This window comes from Bubalus bubalis, chromosome 23 (genome assembly GCF_019923935.1).
Source record: "Bubalus bubalis isolate 160015118507 breed Murrah chromosome 23, NDDB_SH_1, whole genome shotgun sequence".
Taxonomy (NCBI): Eukaryota; Metazoa; Chordata; class Mammalia; order Artiodactyla; family Bovidae; genus Bubalus; species Bubalus bubalis.
This window is the reverse complement of record NC_059179.1, coordinates 10,677,947-10,690,946: the sequence shown is the minus strand read 5'-3', so window position 1 is coordinate 10,690,946 and position 13,000 is coordinate 10,677,947. Positions and strand designations below refer to the sequence as shown.

Here is a 13,000-nt window from a genome sequence, read left to right as displayed (position 1 = left end):
CATGCTTTTCAATCCTTATATTTTAATAGATATTAGATTTAGATATTAGATAATAGATTTAATAGATATTGAATAGGTATTTCTAATATCTATTCAGTATCTTGATGAAAGTGAAAGTGGAGAGTGAAAAAGTTGGCTTAAAGCTCAACATTCAGAAAACAAAGATCATGGCATCCGGTCCCATCACTTCATGGCAAATAGATGGGGAAACAGTGGAAACAGTGTCAGACTTTATTTTTCTGGGCTCCAAAATCACTGCAGATGGTGACTGCAGTCATGAAATTAAAAGACGCTTACTCCTTGGAAGGAAAGTTATGACCAACCTAGATAGCATATTCAAAAGCAGAGACATTACTTTGCCAACAAAGGTCCGTCTAGTCAAGGCTATGGTTTTTCCTGTGGTCATGTATGGATGTGAGAGTTGGACTGTGAAGAAGGCTGAGGGCAGAAGAATTGATGCTTTTGAACTGTGGTATTGGAGAAGACTCTTGAGAGTCCCTTGGACTGCAAGGAGATCCAACCAGTCCATTCTGAAGGAGATCAGCCCTGGGATTTCTTTGGAAGGAATGATGCTAAAGCTGAAACTCCAGTACTTTGGCCACCTCATGTGAAGAGTTGACTCATTGGAAAAGACTCTGATGCTGGGAGGGATTGGGGGCAAGAGGAGAAGGGGACGACAGAGGATGAGATGGCTGGATGGCATCACTGACTCGATGGACGTGAGTCTGAGTGAACTCCGGGAGTTGGTGATGGACAGGGAGGCCTGGCGTGCTGCGATTCATGGGGTCGCAAAGAGTCGGACATGACTGAGCGACTGATATGATCTGATCTGATTCTAATATCACTCAGTATCACAAATACTGAGTGATAAAATTTGAAAAGTTGTTCTTGAATAATGTGAAATGGATTTTGAAATGAAATTGCTGCTGGATTCTGTATCAAGTAGACATCAAGGCAACTCTGCAAGAAAGAAAAACATGCATTTGTCAATAATTAGTTTATTGCCAAGAATCTTTCAAAATAGTAAAATTGTGTTACTTCTATGACTCAGATTCCTCTTCAATAAGTTTAGAAGAAAGCATATAATTTTATCTAACACCAGAGGAATCTCTTTGTCTTATATGATAATGTTTGATTAAATTTTTCCATAGAAAGAGTATGAAACTGAATAACCAGTGCCCAGACACATTGCAATAGATTTTTTAAAATGAAATAGAGGAAAATAAATAAAAATTCCTTCACATATGATATTCAGATATATATTCACATATAATGTCAAGGCTTATATTTGAATTTTCTACCTGGTCATATTGATTACTTCATCTCAGAAATACTGAACTTTAGAAATTATTTGCAAAATACATCCTGGATTATAATAATTTACCTGTATTAAACAGGTTAGGATATACATATATTGGGTAAGGCAATTGTCCCTAGGTCTTAAATTTTGCCTATTAAGGTAATGATACATCACCACAAAGACATCATCAAAAATATTTTTACTTTAAATCATAAATGACACTTATCTCATTTAAATTTTTGGGCACATATCCATATACCCGTGTAAGTAAATTATTACAAATTGTACCAAGCACCTCACAGTGGCACACTTTTTGACTGATGATTTTATTAACATATGTACTGGGCAAAATTTCTTTTTTACCAAACAGATCTGAAAATGACATATTTGAAAGATTACTTTTGTTAGAAAAAATTTTTTGTAACTAATATAAATCAAGAAAGAAAGACAGTGATGTTGCTCAGTCGTGTCTGACTCTTTGCAACCCCATGGACTATAGCCTACCAGGCTTCTCTGTCCATGGGATTTTCCAGGCAAGAGTACTGGAGTGGGTTGCCATTTCCTTCTCCAGGGTATCTTCCTGACCCAGGGATCAAACCTGGGTCTCCCGCATTGAAGGCAGATGCTTTACTCTCTGAGCTACATGCCCTCTGCAGTGGACGTTGCATAGGAGAAATAAAGGATACAAAATTGCAATGTATGTCTGAATGGTAGAATGAGTTTGTTCACTGTGATAGTCTACAAATTACATTAAAAGAGTTGCCTAATAAAATAGAATATGTTAGAAAATTTTCAATTAATTCAACTAGAATAAACACTTTGGCAAGTAATGGACCTGACTTCACTTCAGAAAAAGACAAGAGAATTTACCTTCATAGAAACAATGAAAATAAAAATTTAAGATTTTTTTGGTATGTGTGACATAAAAAGGAAATATCTGCACTTAAAAGGCATACAAAGGTAAGCAGATAAATTTTGTTCATATTAAGATATGTCCATTGTAAGAAAAAAATAGCAAAATGGGATTTAGAAACTGAATTTTTAAAAAAAGAAAATAAATTTCAAGAGATATAGTAGAAAAATAAGCTAGAAAAAGTAATAATATTCTAAAAAATGTAATAATAAAATATCAAGTAGACACTGAAAAAATTTAATGATAGAAAAACATATTTTCTCCAAAATCTTTCAAAAAAAGGATAGTAGAAGTATACTTAGCTAAATTAATGCATTAAAAACAAAGGATATTAGATAGAAATTTATTTTTAGATGATAATTTAATTCTATCTCAGACATAGAGACTGAAAGAGGAAGATATAAAATTTGTGGATAAAAATGAAAAAAAGTTCATCAAAAAGTAAAGCACAAAATCATACTTAATGTATGATTTAATTTACCTGAGTTTCTAAAAATGTTAAATAAATCCTTAGTGTCAGAAAGCATAATTACTATATTTGAGGTTACTTTAAGGAGTGAGAGAATGGAAAACCTCAAAGGGACAAATGGAAATTATCCAGGATGATGAAAATATGATACAGCTATATTTTGTGGTTATATAGAATTACACACTTATCAGGCTTCTTGGAAAATTTATTCAGAATGTGTGTATTAAGTTGTAGGTAAATCACACCCACACGAATTAATTTGAAATTTTTTTGAAGTTACAAATATGGCAAACATAAACTTTAAAGGAGCATTGTACAAAATAGATGTTAGAAGGAAAAACCTACAGAACAAAGATACAACCTGTGGTTGTTAAGAGAAGATATTTTGTATGCATTTTCTATGAAAGAGGTAAAGCTAAAATATGAGTGAAATTAATCCACAGACAAGGGTTTCATCTAGAGTACATCTTGGTTATATGTAAAGCAAATGAAAATTACTACAAATATGGGGATTTTAAACAACACAAATAATTAGATTTTTTTGAAATATTTGTAACATGGGCTGGGAACATTCATTGGATCATGAGAAAGCAAGGGAGTTCCAGGAAAAAATTTTCTTTTGCTCCATTGACTACATTAAAGCCTTTAACTGTGTGGATCACAATGAACGTGGAAAATTCTTAAAGAGATGGGAGTGCCAGACCACCTTACCTGCTTCCTAAGAAATGTAGGTTAAGAAGCAACAGTTAGAACTAGACATGGAACAAAGGACAGGTTCAAAATTGGGAAAAGAGCACATCAGAGTTGTGAATTGTCACCCTGCTTATTTAACTTCTATGCAGAGTGCACATGTGACATGCTGGGCTGGATGAACCATAGCTGGAATCAAGATTCCCTGGAGAAATATCAACAAACCCAGAAATACAGATGATACCACTTAAAGGGCAGAAAAGGAAGAGGAACCAAAGAGCCTCTTGATGAGGGTGAGGGAGAAGGGCCAAAAAGCTGCCTTAAAACTCAACATCCAAAAAGTAAGATTATGGCATTCAGTCCCATCACTTCATGGCAAATAGATGGGGGAAGAGTAGAAGCAGTGATAATTTTCTTTTTCCTTGGGCTCCAAAATCTTTGTGGACGGTAACTGTAGCCATGAGAATAAAAGACACTTGCTCCTTGGAAAGAAAGCTCTGACAAACCTAGACAGAATATATTAAAAATCAGAGACATCACTTTGCTGACAAGGGTCCATATAGTCAAAGCTATTGGTTTTCCAGTAGTCATGTACAGATGTGAGACTTGAACCATAAAGAAGGCTGAGTGCTGAAGAATTGATGCTTTCAAATTGTGATGCTGGAGAAGACTCCTGAGAGTCCCTTGGACTGAAAGGAGATCAAACCAGTCAATTCTAAAGGAATTCAGTCCTGAATATTCATTGGAAGGACTGTTGCTGAAGCTGAACTCCAATACTTTTGCCACTTGATGTGAAGAGTTGACTCATTGGAAAAACCCTGATGCTGGAAAAGATTGAAAGCAAACAAGAACAAGGCAACAGAGGATGAGCTGTTTAGATAGCATCACTGACTCAGTGGACATGAATTTGAGCAAACTCTGGAAGATATTGAAGAACGGGGAAACCTGGCATGCTGAAGTCCTTGAGGTCACAAAGTGTTGGACACAATTTAGCGACTGAACAACACCATAAAACTGGATTAAACTTTCTAATGAAAATACAGAGATAAGAAGTGATTGAAATAAAAATAATCCCACTACAGATTCAATTCAAACCTTATAGAAAACCCATCTGATATTTTTAAAGAAATTTGTAAGCTGGTCCTAAAATTCATATGGAAATACAAGGTACCCAATGTAATAAAATCATTCTTGAAAAAGAAGTAAAAATTTGGAGGACTCAATAGTTTTGATTTTAAACTTGTTACAAAGATAAAGAAATCACAACAGAGTGGTTTCAGCATAAAGATAGAAATATATAGGTAAATGATACAGCGTTAAGTGTTCAGATGTAAATTTATACATCTATGGTCAATTGATTATCAATAAAGTTGAAAAGTAATTAAATATGGAAAGAATCATCTTTGGAAAAACAAATGGAGCTGTGACAATGGATATCTATGTCAAAAAGTATAATTGGCCTCTTTCCTTATGCCATATATAAAAATTAATTTAAAATGTGTCATCATTCAGTTCAGTTCAGTCTCTCAGTCATGTCCAACTCTTCGCAACCCCAAGGACCACAGCAGACCAGGCCTCCCTGTCCATCACCAACTCCTGGAGTCCACCCAAACCCATGTCCATCGAGTCGGTGATGCCATCCAACCATCTCATCCTCTGTTGTCCCCTTCTCCTCCTGCCCCCAATCCCTCCCAGCATCAGGGTCTTTTCCAATGAGTCAACTCTTCACATGAGTTGGCCAAAGTATTGGAGTTTCAGCTTCAGCATCAGTCCTTCCAATGAACACCCAGGACTGATCTCCTTTAGAATGGACTGGTTGGATCTCCTTGCAGTCCAAGGGACTCTCAAGAGTCTTCTCCAACACCACAGTTCAAAGGCATCAATTCTTCGGCACTCAGCCTTTTTCACAGTCCAACTCTCACATCCGTACATGACCACTGGAAAAACCATAGCCTTGACTAGACAGACCTTTGTTGGCAAAGTAGTATCTCTGCATTTTAATATGCTATCTAGGTTGGTCGTAACTTTTCCTTCCAAGGAGTAAGTGTCTTTTAATAGATCAATGCAAATTAAAGCCACAAGGAAGCACAACAATTACAATGGCTAAAATTTTAACCTGAAAATATCAACTGATGCAAAGGATGCAGAGGAACTAGAACCATGACATTTTATTAGTGGTTCAAGATGGAGTAGATGCTCTGGAAAACTGGTATTTTTCATCAAGGTAAACATCAACCAGGGCTTCCCTGGTGGCTCAGGTAAAAGAATCCACCTGCCAATGTGGAGACCACAAGAGATGTGGGTTTGATCCCTGGGTAGGGAAGATTCTCTGGAGAAGAAATGGCAACCTACTCCAGTATTTTTGCCCGAGAAATCCCTTGAACAGAGGAACCTGGCGGGCTACATCCATGGGGTCACAAAAGAGTCAGACACAACTTAGTGACTAAACAACAACAACAAATGTAATTGACCACAGGACTATTGTTACTACCATGAGCAATAGGATTTCAAATCATTCAATTTATCTCTCATTGGTATCTCTAAAAAACTTGCTACCCTGATGCTGGAAAAGACTGAAGGCAGGAGAAGGTGATGACAGAGGACTAGATGGTTGGATGGCATCACCGACTCCCAATAGACATGAGTTTAAGTAAGCTCCAGGAGGTGGGACAGACAGGAAGTCTGGCATGCTGCAGTCCATGGGGTTGCAAAGAGTTGCACATGACTGAGCAATTGAACAACAACAACACAATATTTCTACTCTAAATATATCATTAAAATAATGACTGCAAGCAATATAGAGACCTTAGTGTAGGCAGGGACAAGACGACGGAAAACAGAAAGGAAGTTGAAAGGAGAAAAAAAAATCAACCTATTAAAATTTCTGTGTGCAAAATTAAAAGGAGATCAAGATAGTAAACTTGAGAGAGAAATACAGATTGTGAATTTGTATAAGAAGAAACTGTATTAATAATGATTTCAAAAGATAAGCAATGCATATAAGTAAAAAAAGAAAAATATACTTAATAAACTGGGTAACGCATGTGAGTCTGAGTGAACTCTGGGAGTTGGTGGTGGACAGGGAGGCCTGGCGTGCTGCGATTCATGGGGTCGCAGAGAGTCGGACACGACTGAGCGACTGAACTGGACTGGACTGAGCGCCATGCACAACGCAGCATCAAGTTTAGGGGAGAGTTGCATTGCAGTGAAGTCAGCAAGGGAAACAGCATTTTGATCCAGCAGGAGGCTATGTCAGTTTCATTTTTTAAAGTTTTGTTCACATTCCCACATTTTGAAAACTATAAGCGTGTGATATAACCAACCACAAACCTTGAATAATGCTGGTTCGATGTAAGCAAGACCACAAACCATACTTGTTATATATCTATTAGTATTGACTGGAGCCAGGGCAAAATGGATTTTAATCTTTTCAGCCAGTTGTGGATTTGTTGCAAACGCTCCAAAAGCTGAAAGAAAACAATAGACTAGTTTACTTGAATTCTGTCTTGCTTCAAATCTCCATTGTTATTTGACTAGTTTACCAAAGATTACATAATAGAGCTGTTTTCTTTTCATCAAACTGGTCTCTTGAGATTTTCTCTACAATTTACCCTGCCCATCAACACCAGATTAATTTCTTGAAATTCAATTCTATTTGACTTTTTTGCAATCACTATGAGTGCTTGCTGATTCCATCACTAACTTTCAGTGACCCTTGGTGTTTTATTTCATTATTAAAACATTTAGAAAATATAAACCATCCCTCCTATCAAAAGGCTGTTCCATCTGCTTCTGTCTCTACTGATATCCCTGAATCTGATTAAATGTACTGAGGGCCTAGATACATCCTCTACTGTTTTGACCTCTTTTTCCATAAAGGAGGCTGAGCCATCTGTCTTTCAAAAGACCATCAATATTCAAGGTACAGTTTACCATTCTTTTTTTTTGTCCTCATAAAATCTTCCCTAATAACTGTGTTCAAAGGAAATGTTTTCTTCTATGGTCACATGATGCCTTTCAACACCCCAGATGCCTTTGCCTTCACAGGTCCCTTCCTACACACACAGACACACACATACCTGCACACACACATAAATCTATGTAAAACTATATTTTGTGACTGATATAAAGATGAATACAATCTGAAATGAATTATATTTCTTTATTCTTCTAATTTTAAAAGAAATGAAACATTTTGAGGTGTCTCTAAAGTATCATGAACCCTAGGAGAGGGGCCTTTCATGCTTAATTGACTGTTGAACTCTCCTCTCTGTTAGCCTCCTTCCTGTTCATCTGACTGACCATAAGCCTGCTGGAAATATCACCCCTTTTGTAGCAGTTCTCCAGTAGTGGTGATTTGCAACCCTCAAGGACATTTGGTAAAATCTGGACACATTTTTTGTTGTTGCAACTCTGAGTATGCAAAGGGGGTACTACTAGAATCTGGTGGCTAGAGACCAGAGATACTACCAAACATCGTATTATGCGCAGGACTGCTCACCCTCCACATCCCCTGCAGCAACATACCAGTAGTGATGAGGAAGACAAACTGCCTTCTTAGATCACAAGCTTGAGATTTCTTTAGTGTACAATATACATTGCCAATGCCAGGCAACAAAGTATATTTCAAATAGTAGGTACACTGTACATTGAAACGATGAATTAATTAATTTTTACATATCAATTGAAAAGTTTGGAAGCATTTAGTCTTTATAGGATTTTCAGTATGAAAATTGATATGCCTCATACTACCCTAGAGGGATCCAGGCAACGTGCAAACAAATCTCACTGGGCAGCAGAATGTCACTGCTCAAAGAAGTCAGACCAACCAAACTCCAGACTTCTCCTAAAGAGTATCAACACACCAACTTTCTATTAAAAAACACTATAAGGAAAATTTTTTTAAAAACACATGCCAAGTCCTCAGTCTTAGAAATTCTAGCTACAGAGTCTCAGGTGATCCTCTGCATATACAGCTTCTTTAATACATGTGGTATGATTAGAAAGATCACGTTAATAGATGATGATATCCATTTGGTTTATTCTAGAAAGACTATACAAGTATATTCCATAATAAACTTTCCATATATTATATTATATATTATATAATATAATTATAATATATATTATACATTATATTATACATTATATTATATATTAATAATTAATGTTAAATATATCAATCAATTAATAATTATTAATTAAAATTAATATATTAATAATTAATGTTAATATAATGTTTATGTAATTATATTATTATATAATATATTATTATATATAATTACATTATTATATATTATATATAATATAATACATATATGATATAATATTATATATATTACTATATATTATATTATATATTATATATTATATAATATATGTTATTTATATATTATATAAATATATATTATAAATAGTTATATTTATATTATGTTCATAATAATTATATAATTATATATTATATATTAATTAATATAAATATAATTATAAAATTTTATTTTTTAATTTTATAGTAATATAAAAATATAATTATAGAATTAATATAATTTATATTTAATATATAATTTTTATATAATTATATAATATATAATATATAAATATTTTATATATTATATATTTATATATATTAAATATATTATAAATATTATATAATTTTATATATTTAATTTATATAATTTATAAACATATAATTTATATAATTATAAAATATTTAATATATAATTATATATAGTATATATTATATTATATATATAATATATAATATTATACTTTCCATAATATTCTATAATAAAACAAGTATCATTGGCATTTAACTGTGTTCCTTTTCAGATTGTCTGTATGTTCTAAATAATTATAGCTAATATGTATGATTTCTAAAATTATTTCTGTTTTTTTAAAATGTTTTCTTTGTTAAATCTTTAAAATAAAAATTATACCATAATCAGTTTTTATATTTCTTACCATATCTATAGTTGTTCCCAGGGAATATCCTACATAGTAAATTCATTTTTGTCCTGTTTTCTTCACAACAAAATCAACGGTGGCTAGAAGATCATATTTTATCATTTCATCATAACTTCATGAAACAAAAATATATGAAACCTGTTTTAATTTTGTAAATCTTAAAAAAATTATGTTTTCTAATAAAATTTTAATTTTATATTGTAGTGTAGTTTATTGACAATACTATGTTAGTTTCAGGTATATAGCAAAATGATTCAGTTATACATATACATGTATCTATTCTTTTTCAGATTCTTTTCCTATTTAGCTATTATAGTATATTGAGCAGAGTTCTCTGTGCTATTAGTAAATAAGAAACTTATCCTCTGTTTAATGGACTTAAGAAGGGTCATAAGACCTAGCACTATTTCCACACATCTTGTTTGTTACCAGGGCTTCCATGGTGGCTCAGATGGTACAGAATCTGTCTGCAATGCATGGACAGAGGAGCTCATGGGGTCGCAAAGAGTGACTGAGTGATCAACACTCTCACTTTCACATTTGTTACCTGCTAATATGTGACTTTTTAATACAGTTCATGGGGTTCTCGTGGCAAGAATGTGTGTATTAGTCACTCAGTCATGTCCAACCCTTTGCGACCCATGGATAGTAGCCTGCCAGGTTCCTCTGTAAATGGGATTTTCCAGGCAAGAATACTGGAGTCATTTGCCATTCCCTCCTCCAATGGACCATGTTTTAGTGGAGGACAGGGAAGTCTGGTCTGCTGCAGTTCATGGTGTCAAAGAGAGTCAGACATGACTTAGTGACTGAGCAACAACAACAATATGTTACCTAGAGCTTCCCAGGTGGCTCAGTGGAAAAGAATCTGCCTGCCAATGCAGGAGACGGTAGTTCAATCCTTGGGTCCAGACGATCCCCTGGAGAAAGAAATTGTAACCCACTCCAGTATTCTTGCCTAGGAAATCCCACACAGAGGAGCCTGGTGGACTATAGTCCATGGGGATGCAAAGAATCCGACATGACTTAGTGACTAAACAAGCAAGCAATATGCTACCTGCTTCTAATCACCACTTCATTCCTAGTTCACAAAATTTCTTTGAGGTAAATATATGACTACACACATTCTAGAGCTGAAGAAGCAGAAAATGTGCCTGTGAGCATAGCCAATAAGTGACGGACTAAATTTCAGAGTGCTCTTCCTCTAGATCTTAAGATCTAAGATATTGCATTTTATGTTTTTCCCATAAGAGAAATATGAACAATATACTATTTAAAAATAGCAGACAAAAACCACTGCTAGGGGTATAGAAGTGAAAGTAGAAAATCAAGGTGTTTTTTTTTTGGCAATTGGTGACAGCAGATGCTTTACATTATTTTACTTTTCTGCTGGGGTCCAGCCCCGGCTGGTCCAGGGAGTTCGAAGGAGAGATGGCGTAGACGAGGGTCAGGAAACAACTGCTTAATTAAACGTTAATTAAGGATATAAAGAGTAATAGAATGAGGATAGCTCAGTAGGAAAATTCAGTGGAGAAAAGAGGCTGAGTAGCTTGGTTTACGCGGGAGACCAATAAAACTTCAAGACAAGAAGTTTGCACCACTTACGTAGGCCGCAGGCGTCCTTCCGTTCTCCCGAAGGAGAGGAGACACTGAGGCCTCCCCGGTCGGATCTTAGAAGCCCAGGCATAATTAGCAAGCATGGCGGGTTCCGCGCTCCAGATGGAGACTCAGCCAGAATTTGAGAGAGAGAGCGACATGGGGAGACCAAGTTTCGGTGAACAAGGCCCGCACTTTATTTTCCAAAGTAGTTTTTATACCTGAAGTTGTGCATAGAGGATAATGGGGGAAGGGGTGGAGTCATGCAAGGACAGCAGTTCCTGGTCCTAATCAAAGCCAGGCTTTCAAACTTATCATATGCAAAAGTTCAGGTGAATTACATCATCTTCTGGCCCGGAGGCCTGTTAACATTTTAAGAAACTTATTTTTCTCTAAAGGTGATTATTCCAAAGTCAGGCACCAGCCTCCAAAAAAGCATTGGACAAAGCTGCATTCCTATAGGGCAAAGGTGAGGTGGGCTCAATCAAGAAAAGAATTAACTCAAGGGTCCAAGGTTACAAACATTGAGGCTACTACTTACATTTCTATACACCCATTATATCAATCAATACACTGCCAAGGACACAGTAGGTAAGGAGTATGGAGACTTAGCAGCAAACATTGGCCCAATAAGTGAAAAACCCTTCACCAATACAATTTCTAATCAATCTTTTAACTACTCAAAGGAATCTGTGTTTAGACAGTTAGAACATCTCCTGCCTCTCACAGTTGGGAGGCTCTGAACAATCACATGTGGCCGGAAAAACCTATTCAGGCAGGCTAGAGGATTTCCAAAGGAGTTTGTAGGTTAAACACTGTCACACCCAGGAATTATTAACTGGAGCTGTAAGCTAACTCTTTTTTCAGAGAGAGGTAGTGGGGGACAGCCCCCCGTAAAGTCAGAGAGAGGTGTAGGTGAAAGCACAAAGCAGAAAGTAGGCAGACTCTGGTTTTGGGGGTAGATGCTCAAGAATTTCCAGGGGGACTCCTGAGGCTCGATCCCGCCTTTGCGTATACCGAGCCTCCTTCCTCATGACCTTTGTCATGGGTGGAGTGCCTCACGCTGGCTCCCGGCAGTGATAGAATTCTAGTTGAGCTATTCCAGATCCTGAAAGATGGTGCTGTGGAAAGTGCTGCACTCAATATGCAATATGCACTCTATGCAATATGCACTCTATGCAATATGCCGGCTCCCGGCACTTTTCCGTTGCAAAAAGTAAGTAACCATGTACATTTTTTACTCTTGTCTTCTCCTCCCTCCTCCACTTTTTCCCCCTAAAAATAGCAGTATTGACACACAAAATAAAATGTAGTGGATAGGTTGGTAACATGATTAATATTTGGTGGGCTTCCCTGGTGGATCAGATGGCAAAGAATCTGCCTGCAATGAAGGAGACCCGGGCTTGATCCCTGGGTTGGGAAGATCCTCTGGAGAAGGGAATGGCTAGCCACTCCAGTATTCTTGCCTACAGAATTCCAAGGACAGAGGAGCTTGGTGGGCTACCGTCCATGGAGTTGCAAAGAGTCAGACATGACTGAGTGACTAACACTTTCATTTTCTTTCACTTTCAATTTGAGGGAAGAAGAGGAAATAATGTCTCTTTGACATATTTTCATCTTAATTTTTAGCTCATTAATAACAATATAAAAATCTAGGGCAGTGTTCTATATAAATCCTTAAAAATATTTTCGAGTTACCTATTTTAAATGAAATACCTTGATTTCAGTTTTAGAAATTTATTTCAATATGATAATTTAAAAAGCACATTTTAAAGTCAAAATACAACAATACAGATTTTTTCCTTCCTTACCTGAAAGCCCAGAATTCTTTGGAATCTGTTTTCAGGTATAAGTGTTTCTGGGACCACCTACTTCCCCTGCTGTTCCCTATCTGCATATTATACCCAGCATCTGCCAGAAGGAAGCCTGGGCTACTGTTGGGAAGATTGGAAATCCAGATACTGCCAGTTACAAACAGACCATGCTGTAAGTACACAACTGGTTTTTGGACTGAAAAGAAGCAAAGAAAATGTTTTTAAACAAGAAAGTCTATTAGATAGTACAACACAGG

At 35.9% G+C, this 13,000-nt stretch overlaps 1 long non-coding RNA gene across 1 annotated transcript; it reads right to left on the bottom strand.

The window, feature by feature from the left end:
• Positions 1-717: 717 nt before the first annotated feature.
• On the bottom strand, positions 718-10,996 carry LOC123331329. The gene is made up of 3 exons (XR_006547890.2): positions 10,939-10,996; positions 6,703-6,839; positions 718-960 (listed from the first exon to the last, which is right to left on the bottom strand). It is a non-coding gene; the product is annotated as an uncharacterized LOC123331329 (long non-coding RNA).
• Positions 10,997-13,000: the final 2,004 nt, after the last annotated feature.